Here is a 22,236-nt window from a genome sequence, read left to right as displayed (position 1 = left end):
GTTCTAGTAAGAGGTGATAAGGGCCATAATGCATTAATAATGTCAGACTAGTTGTAAAGATTTTTTTTTACATTTTATTAGTCTGAAAAATGTCAGTTCTTAGTCTTTCTCGAAAGCCGTTTTATCTTCAAAGTTTATAAGCACATTGTAAGAGTTTTTATTTTACCTATCAGATAAGGTTAATAAGGGGCTAGATTGCCTTTCTGAAAATCAAGCATTGAAAAGATGTGATATAAATCCAAATGGTCTGCCATAACTATTGAAACAGAAAGTTACACTTGATGTGATTTATACTCCAACGATCACAATTCCTAACGAAACTCTATAATCTATGCATCTTGGAGTGCCTGCCCGTCCATGATAAGCCTCAGACGATGGTACACTTCGATACTATTGTGTTTTGCTTTGCAAACAAACACACGATAGGTTTCTGTATTCTGAGAGTCTATCGGTATGTTTAGAAGTTAATTACGATTTTTTCTGAAGACATTGTATTATTATTTATTTTTTAAATAATTATTAACTACGTTAAATGGAGGTTCGAATATAAATGCCAAGAAACACACCCTACCTTAGAATAAGACATAGGCTCTTTTTTGGTCTCTACGAGCACGGAATGAAACTAGCGAAAGCTATTAAAATATAAAAAGTTATTGCATGTATGTATAATCATGTAAGAATTATAAAGTTCCGTTTCACATCAGCATGTTATTCATCGTTCATGTCATTCGTTTGAAATTGACTAAAACGATATTATTCTCCTACAGTTTTCTACCTATGGATTTATTAATTGGAGAATTACGCTAACCTACTTAGTGGTCAGTACATTCACCAGGGTTTAAAAGCCACCTATGCATCTAACAGACAGTCACGACGTCGACCGTTTAGCATGTTCTGGGATATACGGAAGAAAATTAAGATAACTACGTACTACCCTATCGTCAGAAACGCCACCTGGTTCCTATTATAGTGTTGTACAATCAACCTTAGATCAAGCATTACTTCTTTTGCCTAAAAAGGCGAAGTGAGACATGAAAAATTAATTGTGCTCTTAGAGTACCTTCTCAGTTAGAAATGCTGGCTGAATTGAAAAAGTCTCCGCATTTTTCCAACTCCTTTGACGAATGAAAAATATTATTAAACCTTTCAAAAAAAGACCCGCCCTGTCTTTATCCTACTACTATTATAAAGGCGAAAGTTTGTATGGATGTATGGATGTTTGTTACTCTTTCACGCAAAAACTACTGAACCGATTACCATGAAATTTGGTATGTAGGTAGCTGAAGACCCAGAATAACACATAGGCTACTTTATATCCCAGAGTTCCCGCGGGATTGATAGGGTTTCCATGCGGACGAAGTCGCGGGCGGCCTCTAGTTCTATCTATAATTTCTATGTTATTCCACTGAAATTGGAATAGCATAGAAATAATATAATTAAATTTTCTATGATTACTTTTACTTTTTTTCCATGAAATACAAAATCTTGTAAGATTTGTAAAAGTATCAATTCTGTTTTAAATTTGCCTTCGGTCCTACCAACAATTTCCTCAGTTAATGGAATGTGCAATGACTTTGTATTGTATTCAAATTGTAATGTCTGCATTTGAACAGTGTCTTATTCCGCGTTTAGAAATCTTGTTTAGGATGAAGCTATTCCCCACTTATTCCAACCACCTATTGAACTTGACCTTATAATAGATGCAAGTAGGCTTGGTCATTAATTTCAAAAGCTATTTAGAAGATGAATGGGATATTATTTACATTAAATCAATTCTTCATTTGCAATCGAGGAAATTAATATGTTCGTTGTCACAAAGATTATTGATGTCAATGTAACGGGATTGTAAAGGTGCATACAAAACGTAGAAAAGATGTGAAATGTGGAATGTAGGATTGTGTGACTTTTACTCTATTCGTAAGTCTAACGCATGATTTAGTGAATAACAGCAGGATTAAGTTTTATTTGATTCCCTTCGAAACTGTTACTATTAAATTATAAAAATTAACTAAACTGGTGGATGTGTTAAACTGAAAGTTAACATTTTTATTTTGCAATTATGTCTCTAAACGAGTGGATCTTCACCGTTTAGTTTCAAATCAAAATTGTTTTCAAAATGTACTTAACTTCACGCTATATTTTATAAAATTGATCCGTACCATCAATTAATGTAATAAAGTAATAAAATTACCTGTTTATTTGCATGCAATTACTATTATCGTCTTAACACAATGACAAGTTGATGTTTTCTCTAAGACATTCATTTCCTTTCTAACAAGGTTAATGTCAGTATCTAATCGTATCATTAGTCTATTAGCAGCTATAAAATTTTGCCCAGCGGATATATACATTTTAAAGTCTATGAATACAAGTCAATGTCTATGTATGGAACCGAAAAGTGAATAGGATTTATTAGCATAACCAGCAGTCATAATGCAGTGGAGTTACAGTATATCAGTGCCGTGGGAGTGTGCATTGCTGAATAATCGTATACGTGTCAACGGCCAATTGCTTTTTGCAATTAGGGATGCTCAGCTGATGTATTAGAGCCTTTTTTCTGCATTATTTTTAGCTGAACAAACAACTGACGAGTTGAGTTAAAAATTTATCGTAGTCAGTAGTGGTGTTAGATAAGCTGACTGTTCCATCTTCATCATATCTTTACATAGTATGTAAGATACCACTTAAATGCTGGCTTTAGGGGACCCCAAACTATAAAACCAATATCTAGAAATATGTTCTAATAGATTTACGAGAGACATTGGCAATAAAGAAGCTATTATTCAAGCATGGAAGACCGAAAACTCATTTGGAAATCTATAGTTACTTTATCAAATTATTAACCTAATTATGTCTTTATCTCTTACGACCTCGTAGAGACAGGCAAAGCCAACGATCTTGAAGAGACTGGAAGATCACGTTCAGCTGTATGGGTTAATGATAGGATTAAGATTAAAATAGTGATAAGATGCTAGCTCATCTTCTAAGAATCCTAAGTTTATAAGCATCCCGTACACACATTCATTCATGTAAAATTAAAAAGACGTTTGACGTATGTTAACAATTATTAAAAAATATATTAGGTACTTATTGTTTCAAAAAGGCGCCAGCCCTAACTAGTTGATTATCTGTTTTAGATTGAATCGCTAAACGTGTCCATTACCTTTTGTAGCAGTTCAACTGTTTTGCCTTCATTATGATAATAGTTAGTTGTTCTAAATTGTCGCCAGTGAGTAATAGCTTTACATTTAAGTTGTTCCCGCCCTTTTCCCGGCTTACTGCCAGTTTAATGTTCAACTGCTATTTTAGTATTTCGTACTTGTTATGATTTAAAAGTCGTCATTGTATCTCTTGTTTATACTTTTGTTCTTATGTGATTGTATTTACTCTATATGCTAAACTACACCGCCGGCTTCGCCAGCGTAATGCGAAGAATCCAAAGAATCTAGAGAAAAATCCCATAAATGTTTCTTTCGGCGGAAATTCCGGAATACAACATTAGATGCAATGCCATACCAAATTTCAGATCTCTAGATCCAGCTGTTTGGACTATGCATTAATAATAATTCGTCAATCAATGTTCGTCCTCTTTCATATATTAAGAAGAGTGATACTTAATTATTAACCTGGGAATCCGATCATGCTCGAGTGAATTCCAAACACCTGTCTTAGTGAATTATTGTCTATGTCAAATTTCAGATTTTTTGTCAGGTTGTGCAAAGAGGAGTCTGTTTTCCTTTTAATAATAATTAATTCAAGAATGATGTAGGTACCTGTGTTATTACGTTACCGTTTCCATCTCCATTTCCCATGTATTCTTATCTAATCAAGCTTTATTACATTTTTCATGCTTCACCGACTTTGCTAAATGTAAACGGAGCCATACCACAACCGTACTCCCATGATTTCTGCATAACGTTGATTAAATATAGCTTTAGTACACCTTCCCATATTTTTTTCACTCGGAAGTGAGCATTACGGTCCCGCTAGCACAAATTATAGAACATACATATGTATATAAAATCACGCCTTTCTCCCGAAGGTTGTAGGCTGAGACTACATCTTTCCAATTGCCACTATCCCTGCATACTTCATAAGTTCGTCGGTTTAGGGTATTCGTCGAGACGTCTCCGATTTGAAAGATCATATAAATAACTAGTAAACTTAGTAAACTACTTATCGATATTTTATTTCTCTTATAGAGTATAGTTATATAGTATAGAATATACATAGTTTCAATTATAGAGTTACCGCACGTATGCTTTTTTATTTGTATAGTTATGCTTTGGTATAAAATCTAGAGACAATAATAACAACAAGTCTGCCGTAAATCCTTTCCGTTCTGTATTTTTTTAAGGAATTTAAGTATAGTCAGAATCAGTCTTCAGCCTCTGCTCTATGAAGTGCCATTTCTAAATCTACTTTATTTTGTATCGCTAGTGCAGTGCAATCTCAGAAGTGCAGTGTTAAATGTCACGTGACGTAACTGTTACCATTCTATTCAATAATTAGAGTATTTCCCAGCGTACCCAATACTGGTGTGCAGAAGTGATAGGTTATCGGCAACGGAGTCGCGTACGCTATTACAGATATTACTACGTTTATCCGGAACAGTTAACTCGATACGTACCTAGTATTTTACAAATTACGATTTAGCAGTCAATAGTGTTTTCACAATTTTGCCGGACACTGAGTTACGAAGCATAACATACCTGAAAGGGTGCATTTAGAAATACGCAAAGTTGAAAAAGTGCGTTTTTACAAGCTTGTGGTTAGTCTTAACTAAACAATTTTTATTTTTCATCTCCTTGACGTGACAAGTTTCTATTGTGTCGATTTCCGTAGATCCGTAGTAAAAGGTCATTAGCTACTTGTAGTTATTTTCAGTGAAAGTTAAACATACACCACATCTTAACAATGGCTCAACACAGGAAAACGATCCATCACAATTCTTCCACCCACTGAAGGAAGTGGATGCCCTCATAAGTCATATAAAAACATATCACACTTACCCACAAGCGTCGAGTGATGAAGCTTCTTTAACAACTCATCAGAAACAGGCTAAATATAATTTAGTATATACTACATCGACGCATCACTATGAATCATCAAAAATTAATGCTGAACAAACGAGAGTTGGATGTTAAACTTGGTAAAGTTTCGTAAGACTTAAAATTAGACCCGTGGCCAAAGGAACTTTGTGGCAAATTAATAAAACTGTTAAAAGGATCTCTTGGAATATACCAGGTTTGGATCCGAGCCAAGTTCTGTCTGGAAATAGAAAGGATATTTTGAAGTGAGCACTGTAGATAATTGGATCATTAATTTACGATACAATTCCATGTAAAACGCGTGCAGAATGTAGAATAACTAATGCTATGTTAACTAGGGTTGTTTACGTATCTCATAACACCATCTGACGTGAATATAATCTGAGTCCAAGCCCGTAAAGTTAAATGGTATGCAGCAATATCTGTTTATATGTTAAGAAATATCTGGCTGTACTGGGAAGCTGATAAAATCTCGTAAAAATGTTAATAGTAAATTAAGAAAGCATTTTGTTTTTTCACAAAGGGATATGCAACTACATGTTTTTGTTAAAGAATTGTTTAAAATAAGATGGTTTATAAAAAGTATATCCCCCGAAAACCGTCCAGACTTTAATTTTATTTTTCTCTGGAATAAATAAAAATCTGGTGACCACACTATTTATATACGTTTATGACACTACGTTATAAAGGTCGCTTATTTCATAACAGAAAACTTCTTTCATAGCTGAAAACAATATCAAATCCTATTTCGCCTTACTGATTAATTTCCGAGAAACTTAAAAAAACATTGGATTAATTAAAAAATCATTAAAGTAAGACGCTAGAGACATCAAATCTTAAAACTGGTACGTTTGTTTCTATTTTATGTTCATATATAAGTTTGTCTGGCACTATAGGAACTAAAGTAACTTTCGATTTCTCATGTAAACAATGTGTGATATGGTTCTAACTTAACATTTTGTGTCTTTGTTTACAGGTAGCGGCTAGAACAATGCAGCAGAAACTTTCCTAGGTATGTCCAGGTTTAATCGTAAAATGTTGTTCTGATTTCACTTCTAGTTTTCCGATATTAATATTTATGCGTCTAAGTACCTGTAAGTAACTTTACATAGAATTGATTCACGGTCTTTTCCTTACAGAAGGTATGCCTACATACCTTCTGTATATAAGAGAAATCAGCACATAGTACCTATACTATGTGCTGATTTCTCTTATTTCCAATTTGGGATATAAGTAATATTGTTCATTATCATCATAACGTTTAAAGCCTTAGTAGTTGTATAATATTTCAATGCAATGGACCAGGATCAATAAAAGTTTATTTTTCAAGTATTCATATGAATAAAAAAAAAAAAGTTATGAACAAAACTTAAGAAAGTTTAACCAAATTCGGCAACGATGATGTCAAGAAATCGTGTCAAATTTTTTTAAAGGTAGGAAGTTCAAAAAATATGCTGAGTAATGATTTTATTACAAATCAGGAAATGTGCAAATCTAGATCAAATCCATCTAGTAAATTTGTAAAAATTGGAACTATTTGGTCAAAATTATGATATTGAAGCGAGTAATGAAGACATTACGCGGTGAGCCGTGCTCGCATCTGATTGGTTATTACACGCTCCAAAGCACTGTATTACTTTAGACAATCTGCTTTAGTGTTGTTATGATTGTTGGCATTACTCATCAAATGCCCATTACCTGTAGAAAGGTCGATGACATCATTTGCTGAAGACTTCATACGTAGAGGTTATCTTTTTCATCTGAGAACATTTTCATAAAGATGTAATGAATCTTTTTCTAACATGTTGATGAGAGTAGGATAGAACATCCAAGAAAAAAAGGTAATAGAATATTATATAATCTAATATTACCTCTGCCTTAGATTTCTAACTACGTCAGGAAATACGACAGAAGTGTACTTCTCATATCTTGGTACTTGGTTCTGAAATGATTTAAATACCTGCCAAGTATTGTGAACAAAATTTTATTATTTAAACTACAAAACCAAATCAGAATTATATCTAAAAATATTACAAAAGCCTCAATCAGTCAATCTCTTAAGTTATTTTGTACCTATAGAAAATTTTGTCAGATCTGCGACACTATTTTGTGCCATAAAGTGCTACTAGATAAAGGACATGATATAAACAGTTTACAACCATCTCGTAAGTGTGCAATAAACAGGGCAAGGTATTTAGATCATCTAAACATACAACACAGCCACATGAAGATAAGCTCATCTTAGGCTGTTCCTTAAGGCGTTAGAATGTTAATTTGGACACGAAAATGCTTTTACCTTTATTGTTTTACACATACTTATGTCTATGTTTACCGTACTTATTTATTGAATAGCTCGGTACCTTATCGTTCATGCAAATGAAAATTTTATGTCAAAGGTACTTAAATATTTTTCGGGTTTGGGATAAAGCGAATCAAATAGAATTACAAATAGTAGTAGAGTAGAAATGTATGTTAGATTTTTTCACTCTAAATCTGTTTGCTTCAAAAATATTGTCTCAAGAAAACTATTGTTTGCTCGGACTGCGTAGCTTATCCATAACTAATGTTGTTTCGGTAGATTACTCGTAAAATCGCTAAGCTTCGTCGCTATGTGGACAGTACTGGTGGCCTTGCATGCTATATCTGGCCGGGGCAGTGACCCCGCCAATGAGAATTCCGAATGCTTCTCGTAAACGCCCATAACTTAGATCGGTCGCGATGAAATCAGGGCTGCCTTTTGACATTTCATGCTTGTATAATTTTTGTTACAAAGTTTATCAGAGTGAATGATCATAAAAATGCCTTAGCTAAAATTATTACAAAAACAAGTAACAGTTTTAGTAGATTTAAATACTAGAAGAGCAAATTATTTATTCCCTAAGATTTGCAATTATTTTCACAAGTTTCTGAAAACTTCGAAGTTTCATAATTCGCTGTTAGATTTGTTCTTTTTTATCCGGAAAGTCTATTTAATATACCAATCTGGTCACGATTGCTTAAATTGGCTTTGTATGGTAATATGATATCCATCCACAACTATCCCGATCGTCATAATATCAGGTTGCTAAGCCAAACTCACTCGACTTCCTAAGCAGTTATTGGAGCAAACAAAGAGTTTCTACCGGTTGTTGAACAAAGTCGGGTGATGAATATGTATGTGCTTCCGAACCGATTATTATGTAACATGTCAGTGATGAGGTTACGTTTAGATGTTTTAAAATCTGAAAGAGTACTTACTAGTAATGGAAAACCAACATTTGTTTGGGCTTAATCTGTGCTACTAGTGAACTTACAACTTACACAAATTTTGCGCAACGCTGTAACATGCTTACTCCTTAAATATTTTCAATTATTTTAAGTGCTATATATGTCAAATAAATCATGTAATACTTTCACCTCAAATATTTACAACACATTGCGTGCTTCTTTCCATTACTTACCATAATAAATCCTCACGTTTATAGCTACACCCTGATCTTTCATTGTAGGCATTAAAGTAAGAGTTATCGCTCTTCTGCAACATTTTTATTGAAACAAATTGAATCGAGTGTTTCCATTGTGGGTGTAGTGGAGACTAAGGACGCTGCTTGTTCAAAGGCGTATTTGGCTAAGAAGTTCTCTCATCTCTTAAATTACATCTAATGTTTGCTGCCATCATTGCAAAATTTATAAATTGAATTGCACTGTTGATGGACATTTTGTTTAGAAATTTATTATCTACTTGTTGTCTCGTCGAAGTAATGAGTTTTATGAATGCTTACATTTGCATATAAATAAATTGTTGGTTTTGTTAGATAAAATAGCAAGCTATTTTGTAACAGTCCTTACTAGTCACTCCAAAATGTTTTAGTCCATTTTTAAATAAGAAAATAGAACTTCATGTAATTCTGTCCATTTTCTGCTTCTTTTTTTTCAGTAGTTTTAGGCTTTGTAGAAAAATTTTTCCCAGTTTTTTGTTCATTTGAGGTCTCTTCTGCGTTTACCTATCAAGTATCTTCCACGCTGGCAGTCAGACGCCATCCTTATCCAGTAGGCGTTGATGCTCATACTCGTATTGTTACCACCGTTATGTATAGAGTTGACGACTTGAATGCATTACTGTCCGCTGCATCTTATATTTGGCAAGTCATCCAAATTCACGTTTCAACTTTTTTGTTAGTAATTAAATTAGTTTCGATGTTACTAGGATTGGTTGTAGATACGACGCATGCATCAAGTTAAATTTTTTTATTGTGTCAGATTAACTCTCTATGTTAAGTTTAATCGAAATTTATTTAGCCATTTTGTAACTCTATTGTATTATTACATTGTTTCTGTTCACTGAGGTTGTCTTTTTATTTGATTTCAGCATCAGTTTAACCTTCTTGACCTGACCTGGTGGCACATCAAATTCTTATATTATTCTATACATACCACTTTATCTTTTTTATTTGAAACATATTTCATCATGCGGTTTGTAAGAAGATTTATTGTTAATTAAGAAAGACTGCCTGCCCCTTTGGAAAAGTGGTGTATATTTCAGTTATATATAAACTGAACAAGTTTGCAATTTAGAATGATATATCAACTTTGTTAATTTGAAGCAACAAGATTGCTAGATATACATTTAAAGGGAGTCAGGAACTGATTCCAGTTATGATTCCTATAACAATGATGTTGTAGATCAACATTTCGAAAACCAATTTGTTTGAATGTATCTTATTTTTCTGCTATCTGCTATGTGAACTTAGAAAAAGTTATTTTTTTGCGTTCGAATATATCCCTAAAAGCCTTAAATATCATCATTTATTTTAGTTTGTTTTTGTTTGTAGTAATTCCTTCAAACCCAAACCTGTCACTGTCATAGTTAATCTTATAAGTATTTTAGGACCCCACCATACCAGCTTAACCTAGTGTGTATAGCATTAGGAACTCATTCTTATTTCAGTATTTGTGGATTTATTATTCCACTAAATATTTATTTTCTTGACTTCTTTGTTTTTTTTTGTTCGTATTTATATTGATTTCAGAGTGTAAAGTTTTTGTTGGTTTCCCGTCTTTACAAAGCTGGTGATTTCAGATTTGGTCATTCGTGAATAATCATTAGTATTAAAATGGTAGTTATTACAGAAAGTATATCGAATTATGGTGAATGGGGCCGACTATGGAATGTGTTCGTAAGCCGAGCATTAAATACGCGTTAGTTCCGATCCGAGGGGCAAATGGGAGACGCAAATGAGGCGTGTTGTCGCGTGCAATTATACTGCATGATACGAGATGTTGCAATTCACGCATGTCTTATGAAATCTGTTCAAAGAATAGCCTAATTTGTGCTTTTTCCGAGAAATAGTTAATTTTGGGTATTTTTGTTTCGCTTGCCAGCTTTTTAATTTAACTAGATTTTACCTTAAGGTGAGGTTACCTTGATGACTTTTACCTTGAGTTGTTATACAAGTTGCAATCTTTATTATCATTAGATGACCCGAATATATCGGGTGAGAGTGAAACAAGAAATACACAGAAATTATATTTGTCTTATATTTACTATCTCAAAGGCAAATCTCTATAGGCCAATGCAGCAGGATTTAACTACGGCTATAAACCGAAATCATGTTTGACAGTAGTTTAATGAGCTATATAAAACCTAATCCTAGTTGTACAGCAATTCAAATAAACACAAATAAGGAAATGGCCATAGATTGAGATAAGATTGTCACAAGGCTGCATACAATCAAAACTAGCTTTCGCCGCCTACGTGCATTGTTTGGGACCTAAGCATTAGTCCTTTAACCATTGCCCCGTCGCTTTCACAGGCTGAAGCTAAATGACCAGTTGATGTGGTGCTATCAGCGTTTATTATTCAAGATTTGTCATGGTTCCTTTGGATAATGTTCGGTTTAGCTCGGTTACTGTATGCCTCTTCATCATCATCATTCTTAATCACACCCACGGTTTTAGTGCCTTTGGCTATGTATCTTAAAACGGGTATGTTTACTACTACTTAAATAAAAGTCCATTTACGAGGGTGTAATTCTTTCATCGTTTTATAACAATTCACTATCCCAGTAACGATTAAATATCGATTCTCAAACGTATTCTATTCAATTTATTAACAAAATTTTAGAAATATGTCAAATTAAATTTCTTAAATTGCTCGGAGATTGGAAACCTAAAGCGCATTCATGCACGACTAGCTAATAACGGGCCTTTAATATCTTGATAAAATACTTGTCCCTTTAATTTTTAGTTAATTGTGAAAAATACACATTTAGCTCTATTACTAAACGCAAATCATAAATTTAACATTGCATAAATTAGGGTGTAGTAAAACACTATCAGTAATTTGAGAGAATTATCACCAACTCTTCCAGGCATTAACATATTCATTGATATTCGCTTTTCTTTAAAAAAAAATCCTCGTTTGCATCCTCATTCTCTAATCTATGTATCAGAGCCAGGGGTTCTCATTAATCTTATAAATCTACACTAAAGTTTGCCACATCCATATTCGTGCTGATTATAATTTCTGGCCTACAAGTTGCGTGGGCGATTATGCACCAGTCGTCATTTAGGGCCCAGTCGCACGCTACACATTCCCTTTCGATAATTTCTCAACGAGGGTGGATTCAATAAATTAAACTTTCGATTTCAAACGATCTTAAGTCTCTTTGTGCGCTTTAGTCGTAAATTTTGTCATAATATTATCATCTTTTGCAGACAGACGCGATATATTGCATGGGAAAGTTACGTTTTGTGGGAAAATGGCTTAAGTTTATTTATTACTTTGTACTTCGCCATTATCGTTTCGCTATTGTGAATAAGTAGGTGGTATTTAAAACTGACTTTCTTAATGGTCATTGCAATACTTCTCCTAAAGGGAAAGGGAATAACAAGAACATTTAAGACCTAAGTTGATAAAAACATTTGCTTTATTAATGGAATGACATAATAAAATTTTTCATACAAATGTACAACCACACTAGTTTCAAGACATTTATTTATTGCAAGTAAGTATTAATAATCTCCTTCTAATCATACTTTGATTTGCTTAAAATTTAAAGACTCCTTTTTTTCATCAACAAAATTTGAACGACATTTTTAATTTAAAACCTAATCTACAAATTTAACCCTTTCTTTGATTAAAAGCCTTTTTATATCACCGTAACTTTTAATGTTATGAGTAGTTCCCCAATTTCCTCAATTAATAATTTTGACACTTCAGCAAAATTTACTTAGATAAGTGACCTTGACAAATAAATATTTTATTTGGCAGTTTGATAGACTAATTTCTGGGTACTAAACTTCTTGTTTCATTAGAATGAGTTTATTGGTATGGGTATAAAGCACATCAAAACATTAACAAACTTACGCAACTCATCTTTTTGATCTACAAAAAATATGTTTACAAAAGTATCAAAATAAGATTTCTACTTTCTAGAAGTCCACTCCCAGTATTTGGCTTTCTCATGAAAGTACCTTATTTACCACCAATTAACTGCTCCGTAATTGTAAGAGCACATCAAGTTTCTATAAAAGGGTCAAAATTGACCACTTTCAGTTTCACATCCCGCGAATTTGGTTCTGAACGTACCAAACACTGGTTACCAAATCCTGTTGTTGTATAAAAATGAATTTTTGATGATGGCGGACGTAATTTTACTTATTGTTGCTTAATTGAAATACGTTTTCGTACATGTTTCGTACATCTTGGAGTAAGGTCCTGTGGAGATTCTGGATTGGGAACGTCAGGCTTTTTACAAAGCGACTACGGTCTGACCTCCGCAACCTTGCAAGGGAACTTAAACACACAGTTACCTGGATGTGTTGAGTCCTTTCCCGTTAGAGAAAACCTATAGATGTTTAAAGATAACGAAGTGGTCATAATTTTCTTTGTAACTGAAAGAAATTTAGAATGACAACAAATGTGGTTTAAGATAACTTAATATCTATAAACAATGTGACAAGGCCGCGGGAGAAACTCAATTAGCCATATAAGGATTTGAAACTAAAATCCCAGTTCTCAAAAGTTGAGCTTTCTCGTGGACACACGTATTATCATCTGTTTGAGTGATAATCGTGAATACCGACTCTCGCATTACATGCACCCATCAGCTACAGGGTACACTCGCCGGAGTATCTTTTACTTTAGCAATTCCCGAATTATGTAATATTGCACGATTGTGAATGGGGCCAGTGCCGTGTGGTTCCCGGCATCAATACAAAAACCACTCCATCTCTTTCCCATGAATGTCGTAAAAGGCGACTAAGGTATAGGCATACAAACTTGGGATTCTTTTTTTAGGCGATGGGCTAGTAACCTGTCACTATTTGAATCTCAATTTTATCATTAAGCCAAATAGCTGAACGTGGCCTATCAGTCTTTTTAAGACTGTTGGCTCTGTCTAGCCCACAAGGGATATAGACGTGACAATATGTATGTAGGTATGTATGTGTATGGGACCAGACGTACTGGCGAAATGTCATGTAGAGACTACACGAAACCGTCAAGCTTGCATGAATGAAGCGAAAGAAGTACGCAATGCACGGATCGTTGAAAGTGGAAAGATGTAGACTTTGCGTAACCCTCAGGAAAAGATGCGTGGTTTTACATATAAATAAATAAAATTAATATATATATACGGGACAGATTTCAAAGATTGAGTTAGCCTAGAAGTAAGTTTAAAACTTGTGTTGTATGTATGAAAGCATTCAGTTTATCTATGTCCTTTTAGATAGTTGGTTAAAATATTACATACAAAGTTATTTATTTATTAATTGATATAAGTGTAAAAATTTTTATATAATTTCAACAGGTTCCATAGAATAAAAGTATCCGCTACAACCAGCGATATAATTATAAGTGAATCCGTGTTTTGCCCAAATCATTTTACTTGTAAATTAATTGTATTTTAACTCGTTATTTCGGGTGATCGTCGACTTTCAGTCTTTTTGATACTGCTCTGTCTATCCCACAAGGATATGATTGTATGATGTATGTTTTTTCTGCATAGTGAAATGAAATTATGCTCCTGACTATACTCGTGGGAGTGATATGACAAAACTGTTGTTCCTAACTTGTATCTAGACATCGAGAAAGTCTCTCAATCACGATGTGTGCCTGCCACAGAGCAAGGATCGCGTTCGTTGGTCGTTCAATGTTCTGTGGTGCCTCTCTAGATGTGTCGGATATCGGCAGCTCAAGAAATCGTTTACCCCTTATAAACAGGTAAACACAATTTCTAGATATTCCTCCGTAATTGCTGAAAGTTTCGATCGTGATTAGAAAACTGATTTAAACAATAGTGTAGATTCTCGTATTCTTTACTTGTATTACGTTTCGGCTAAGCTTAAGTGTTTTCGGCGGTATAAGCTTCGGATATAACATAGAGAACAGTGTGTGCTAGCTGCTTCTATTCCCGTACAGATTATAAAAGTCATTCAAGGATGCTTATAAAATTGCGATCCTTTTTTTTTAGGCGATGGGCTTGCAACCTGTCACTATTTGGATCTCAATTCCATCATTAAGCAGAGCAGCTGAATGTGGCCATTCAGTCTTTTCGGGACTATTGGCTCTGTCTACCCCGCAAGGGATATAGACGTGACTATATGTATGTATGTATGTATGTATTCAAGGAAAACTCTAAAAAACCTGGGATCTTTGCGGGATGACCCAACAACCCGTCGCTATTTAAATCTCTATTCCATATTAACCCATACAGATGAACGTTGCCCTTCAGTCTTATTGAGACTGTTGGGTCCGTCTACCCCGGAAAGAATACAGACAAGATTAATCATAAGTATATATGTTTGAGGGAGGATAATGTAGATAGATAGAAAGATACATAAAATACCCTTTATTGCACAAAAAAATTATAACATAATAAGTTATCCTAAACTTTGCAAAGGCAATGTACAAAAGGCGGTCTTATCGCATAATGCTATCTCCCAGGCAACCACAACCAAATAAATTAATATGACAGGGTAAGTTGCCAATACAATGTGAAGAATGCTAAATAAGTACCGTTTACACAGTAAAACAACATTATGGACAAGTTTATGACAATTAGCCTTCATATATGGCAAGCATTGGGACGGTGAACGGTGACCATATCGTGGTCATTAACAAAAAAGTTGGCTAAAAGGCTCTTAATGCTCATTATATCTGCACCTTATTTCTACTTTTTAATGTCAAATATGGAGAATTTGTTGCTTTCTCACGTTAATCTATATATATAAAACTCTTCCGTTACTGAGTGACTGACTGACAGACAACGCACAGTCGAAACTACTGGTCGTAGACAGCTGAAATTTGGAATGTAGGTTCCTTGGGATATGTAGGGGAGCACTAAGAAAGGATTTTTGGAAATTCAACCCCCAAGGGGGGGAAAAGGGGTAAAAACGTTTCTATGAAAAATCTTATTCCTTGGGATTATAAACTTGAAACTTGGCATGAACACGTACATAGGCAAGTAAATATGTTTGAGATTATAAGTTTTTTCAAACTACCCTCCAATCGTGATTTAGGGGGTGCGATTGGGTGACTGATTTATTAACGCACAGCCGAAACCGCTCGGTATAGGAGTCTGAGATTTTGAACAGAGGTTCCTTTAGTAACATAAGTGAGCACTAAGAAGGGATTTTTGAAATGTCAACCCCCAAGGGGGGGAAACGGGATAAACTGAGCCGGGGCTGCGGGAAAGTTCTAACGAGATACCGTGGCCCCGGAACGCAAAGGGCAACTGAAGGAACGAGGTGGGTTTTAGTCAGTAAAAGTCTGACACTCCCTTCCGTTCCACCCAGAGCGGGAGAGGTCATTTGATGATTTCCCATCCTTAAAAAAAAAGACTTTGTATGACAACTTTCAATCGTCTCTTTAACATACATAATAACATACATAATTATGTACATACATGCATAACATTAATAACATCACGCCTTTAAATCCCTATTTTGTGTTAACACTACCCATACAAACAGCTAAAAGGAAACAAGTGAAGAGACGAAATTTGTCCGCATCCATTTTCACCTAAATTCTTAACGTTAATGAGATTTACTTTTTATTATCAGGTCAACCTAATAGCCTCACATGTACGTATAACTTCGTAAGAATTTTCTTTCAACTCCTAACCGTTGAGGAGTTGTACCTTCCATCATCAGCTCATTCACATGGGATGATGACTATCAGACGCAAATACTTAAACAGATCTATGAAATTGTCAAAAACGTAATTGCCTGTAAATTTGAGGTTTGCCCTTGATTTCCCTGGAATACCATCATCAGATCCTGACTAGGTAACAACGGGACCAACTTGAAAGTATACTCTACCGAACAAAAAAAGAATCACGTAAATCGGTCCATAAATCTCGGCGTAATCGGTATGCATAAATAAAACACCCGAATTTTATTTTCTATTAACTATCACGAGGCTACATCATCCCTGAGTAACACAGGCTATATTTAATTCCAGTTGTAACAAGATTTCAGCCTGTGGAAGAAAAAGCCCTGTCGAGATCATTAAAAAACGCTATATATATAGAACCGAATTACACGTGGGCGAAGCCGCGGGCGGAAAGCTAGTGAGATATAAACAATATGGAAGCATTTATAACACACGTTTTTGACCATTTTGATCATTTGACCTCTAGAAGAGAGAAGATCTAGATATTAACTAGATATGTGTAAAGCCACTTTTTGTCAGGGAAAGGGTTGCTAATTATATGATGAAATAATAAATGAAGAAAATACATAGAGGTATACGTGATAAATTATAACATATGTATATACATATGAATACATACATATGATCACGTCTATATCCCTTGCGGGGTAGACAGAGCCAACAGTCTTGAAAAGACTGAATGGCCACGTTCAGCTATTTGGCTTAATGATAGAACCGAGATTCAAATAGTGACAGGTTGCTAGCCCATCGCCTAAAAGAGGAATCCTAAGTTTATAAGCCTATCCCTTAGTCGCCTTTTACGACATCCATGGGAAAGAGATGGAGTGGTCCTATTCTTTTTTGTAATAGTGCCGGGAACCACACGGCACACCACACATATGAAATATATATATATTACGTATACCTCTTCTTTTTTAACAATATTTCTACTTCTGGTTATCTTTCAAAGTGGACTTCATCAATTATGTGGATTTATAACAGAACTAGAGGCCGCCCGCGACTTCGTCCGCATGGAAACCCTATCAATCCCGCGGGAACTCTGGGATAAAAAGTAGCCTATGTGTTATTCTGGGTCTTCAGCTACCTACATACCAAATTTCATGGTAATCGGTTAAGTAGTTTTTGCGTGAAAGAGTAACAAACATCCATACAAACTTTCGCCTTTATAATAGTAGTAGGAATATGGTTAAACCTCCGCCTCGATTGTTGATATTGTAATAGCAATTTATGTTTTCGGTTCAATAATGAAGTAAAAAAATGTAAGTAAGTAATACAGTTTTCTTTTTATAAAAAGTAAAGACTTTCATTTCGCCCGTGACATTTTGATGCAGCTGTGAACTACAATACTGGATCTTGATGAATGTGGCATGTGCTTGCATTTTATGCACCTTTGAAAATGGATGCCATAGTTTTTGTACGGATAATAACGGCTAGTGTATATAAATAGGGTATTTACTTGGTTTTAATATATTATTATTGTTTAATGGGCCCTGCCCTGTGGATCCCGGCCACTCCATCTCTTTCCCCATGATGTCGTAAAAGGTGACTAAGGGATAGGACTTAAGAACTTCAAATTCTTCTTTTAGGCGATGCGATCAGCAACCCGTCACTATTTGAATTTCAATTCTATCATGGAGCCAAACAGCTTAACGTCGCCTATCAGTATCTTCAAGACTGTTGGCTCTGTCTATGTATGTATTTTGAATATTGTATGTATGTATTTTATCCTACTAATATTATAAATGCGAAAGTTTGTGAGTATGTCAATATGGATGTTTGTTACTCTTTCACGCAAAAACTACTGAACCGATTAAGATGAAATTTAGTATGTAGGTAGCTGAAGACCCAGAATAACATATAGTCTTATGTGTACTGTTAAAACTATATACGATGTAAGAAAATATGTGAAATCAAAACGAGCTAAGTAATGTTACCAAACATTAAATTTTTTTACACAAACAGATTTCAAATATTTATCTATGCCGAAGTCCAAATCAAAACGCATACGCAAGTGTATTGAATATCATATCAAATCAATTTGTCAATCACAAAACGTTAAATGTAACCTAAATTGTTACTTATTCCTTTATTCAAAAGACTGATTTTTGTACAAAGAGAGACGTAGATTGCATTGTCGTTAAGGCTTGTCATATTTAGTCACTCATCTGTCACTTTCAAATCATGTAACTGTCAAAAATGGAAAATGATAGCATTGCTTCAGGTTCTCAGGGTTCCATGGAAAGTAGAAACAATATATTTTTTAGTTTGCTACTTTAGGTTTTCATAAAGTATAATAAAGACTCATGGATACATAATATCAAAATCTTTGTCCTTTATAAGGAAGAGAAGATTTGATGGCTATGTTCAACTAGATGGCTTAATGCTGGAATTGAGTTACACTAAAGTGACAGGTTGCTAGGATGCATCGCATATAAGAACTAGTATAAGAATAATCACTAATTCATAAGTTTTAGCGTTACTTAATCAAACACAAATCGAATTTAACAGATACAGAGAAGGAACATTTATGCAGCAATTATTTTCTGACCTAAGGTCTAATAGAAGGTCAAATAGATTATTCAAAATAGACATTCAATAAAATAGACAGAGCACCATTAAGCAGTCCATTACCACCCCCTTTCGCTACTCGGATTGTGTCACCTCTATTTTAAGCAGGAATGTACAGATTAGTTCGACCAGAAACAGACTATTTTGGTTTTAGTAGCATTGGATCAATAACTTGCTAGAATTGAAATAATTTATTGTATATTTTTTTACATTTTATTCTAACGCTCTGTCGGCGTTAGCATTATCATGATGTCTATAAATTGAATAAGTATTTTTAGTATCAATTAGAACCCAAACTATCGTGGCAGAACTTTTCAGATATCTTTACGATTACAAAATTAAACCTAAACTTTCACAAGTTTTACAGCCAATTTTTTCGTCGTGTGCGTTCCGTTTCAACATTGCGTACGTATCATCATACGTCGGTGAATCGTAAAAGATCATCTTATAAAAAAAAAATTCCTTGGTATGATCAACGTAAAACAACAAAGTTACGAATGCCTTATTTAAAATATTCTTTTTTTTTAATATAGCTGTAAATTGAGATGCTTTGACGTTATTGGGTTAACAGCGCCCTTTTCCGATATTTTTTTAGAAAACAACCAACGAGGCAGGAAGCGGAAAGCTCGCCCTTTTTCTGCTTTTTTTCATGTCAAATTGACAAGTCCAGAATAAACGAGTGTGAATACGGAAATGTCCTAATTGGTGTTGATAAATTCAAAGGAAATTTCATCTCGACATGGATTTTCATAGGATTAATTAAACCTTAGATCTTACTATAATAAACTACATGTTTTTCGTCCTAATGAGGATTGCTAATGTTACCAATATTTCTTTCAATTGCTTCGTATATTTCAATTGGTTTTATGTTACAACGTTAAAATGTAATGTTACTCAACTTGACATCTTTTTAATGATAGTTTATCAATGTTTGTTTTTGAGTTTGCAGTCTCATTTAGAGTTCTAAAAGGTGTTTTGGAATCATAAATTATTCAAAGATAAAGTACATTGCCTCATGAGGTTAATCGAATTTCACAGTGTGACCTCGTAGGGATGGGCGAAGCTAATTTATTTAACCGAATACTAACGTCAATCATAGAAAATTTGGATTGACTATGAATCGGGGTACGTGAGGGAACATAAATGTTTTGTTTCTCATTCTGTGTAAGCAGTGTTACGAAACATCAATGATGAATTCGTGTTTATTTAATTACCGAAACTAATACTTCGTATTACACGAACAGGTTATGTAACAGCAAACATTTTAGATGATAGTAAAGTTAAAAAAGTAACCAAGAAAACAAATTTCCTGTGATGCATTAGTATTGCAACAATTTTCTTATTTAGATCACATTTCGAATGTTGAGACGAACGGACTATTGGTAAATTTATTGCGGCGCCTGTTTGTGTGTTATGGTTTTATTTTACTGCAGCTGTTTATTATCTTCCGCATTTTGTTCTATAAATTCAAATTTTATATTGATCATTATGTAATTTCAAAATTTAATAATTTATTGCTTTAAACATGGTGAAATACACTTCTATAAAACTAGTTCTTAGACCCATGATCACATTAAGTATGACATATTTAGTTAGTATACGACATGCAACAGATATCTGGGTAAGTTGTTATTTTCTGTAACCTAAGGATAAAAGCTACAAAGAAATATATGGGTTATAAAATCTCTAAGTAAATGTTCTAGGTAGTTAGTCAAGTCACTGTATTTTTTCTTAAATTTTTGATTTTCTTAAATATTTCCTAGGGCATCGTTTTCTTTAATAAAACGTGGTTACAAGCTAAAAGTTTTTAAAGAATTTTACTAAACTAATTACTGTACATAAAAAATATTATTGGTAATAATTAATACTAATATAAATACTACAAGTATTCATGAACACGTTTATAACGTATATCGTCCATTTTAGCTTTGACTGCATACTTCCTTTACATTTTATATTTACCTGTTGACCTAAATTTATGACTATTAGTAAATCTCGTGTAGTAAAAGTAGGCGTAATTTCTTCATTGTTTATGTTTTTGGCCAGCTGTAATGGTATCACATTTATCCAGTTAGATTGTCCATTACTTTTTTGCTTACAAGCATACTTAGCTAAAATGTAATAAACAGAAGAAGTACTTCTTGCGCACACAATTTTATACTTTTTGACTGTTTGTTTATTGATGATTTCACATTTATGTTCAAAGATAAATTTCTAACAAGGGTTCCGCTAGATGATTTTACTTAAAAACTAAATAAATGTCTATGAAATACACGTTTTGGTCTAACACGTAATGAGACTGGTAAAAGATAATTCAATTAAAAATGTGCACAACACCAAGTACCTAAATCCATTGATTTCGAGTTACTAAATAACATATTATTTTTGTCTGTATGTTTTCAATTTACGTGCTCACATTGAGTCACACACCTTCAATTTGCCCAGTCACAAATGGTCGTAAATGGTTGTAATCATCGAGGTTACGGTATATTACTTTTACTTGTATTATTGTGTATTCTGAACGGCCGATGATCGTTTAATGGAAGTCATGCAAGCAATGTCTGTTTTGAGATAACCTAATGATGAATTCAAACTGTCGAAAAATCGAATCGATAAGATCGAGAATTTTGTTCCTATTAGATTTGAGTTTGAAAAGTTATTTAAAATTACATTGTCTTTTTATCCATCTAAGAATCATGATCGAGTAAAATATGTAAGTTAATAGATGAATTGAGGTCTACATGTCTGTTTGTTTCAGTTTCGAGATTTTAATATCAAACCTTGATGTTAGAATTTGCTAGAAATATTTCTTTTTCTTCTTATGATTTAATGGTATACATTTTTTAACGTTACCGTGTTTGTAATCCCCCATCATCATACAGATAGAAATATTAGGTTAGTTGATGTAATTGACTCTGCATTTAGAAGTATCTGGATGATTTGGTTTTCCGAGGAAAGAGCTATTGTTCACATAATAATCTGAAGCTTTAACAACATCATGCGACAAGATCTATAATAGCCTAGCCTGTGTGCTCCACTGCGCATTCGCCATTAATCTTCTTCGATTTTAGATAATTTCCAAGTTCCATAAAGGAAAGCGGAGTAACTGGCATGTAGGCAGCCTAGGGCTTGATCTGGTGATAAGGTGTATTGTTGAACGGTGGACCGATTTGCTGTATCAGGACCTTCTATATCATAGACTTTCTTCTCTTAGAGAGATAGTTATTAAGTTAATGTAAATATTACTTATTGGTTCATAAAGAGAAATATAAATCACATTGCCTCTGGTAATGGTAAAAAGTGATGATTATCTTCCATTGGTATTAGGAATCTTTAGTGGATATATTTTAAAACGCCTTTTCAAAGATACCCAATGTTTAAGAATTAAGATTTTTTATCTGTTTGAACTTAGTTTGAACTCCAACCAATGCTCTTACAGGTGCGTGAGGTAAAAATCGT

At 33.9% G+C, this 22,236-nt stretch overlaps 1 protein-coding gene across 2 annotated transcripts in view; it reads left to right on the top strand.

Annotated features, from left to right (window-relative positions):
• LOC106131566 (klarsicht protein) overlaps nt 1–22,236 on the top strand; it is a 281,119-nt gene that overhangs the window by 23,799 nt on the left and 235,084 nt on the right. For both annotated transcript variants that reach the window (XM_060950064.1, XM_060950063.1), the window contains exon 2: nt 6,028–6,063. The gene's annotated coding sequence lies outside the window, so the exon portion shown is untranslated. The remainder of the gene's footprint in view (nt 1–6,027; nt 6,064–22,236) is intronic.

Source organism: Amyelois transitella, chromosome 20 (genome assembly GCF_032362555.1).
Source record: "Amyelois transitella isolate CPQ chromosome 20, ilAmyTran1.1, whole genome shotgun sequence".
Taxonomy (NCBI): domain Eukaryota; kingdom Metazoa; phylum Arthropoda; class Insecta; order Lepidoptera; family Pyralidae; genus Amyelois; species Amyelois transitella.
This window is presented reverse-complemented; position numbering and strand designations above follow the sequence as displayed.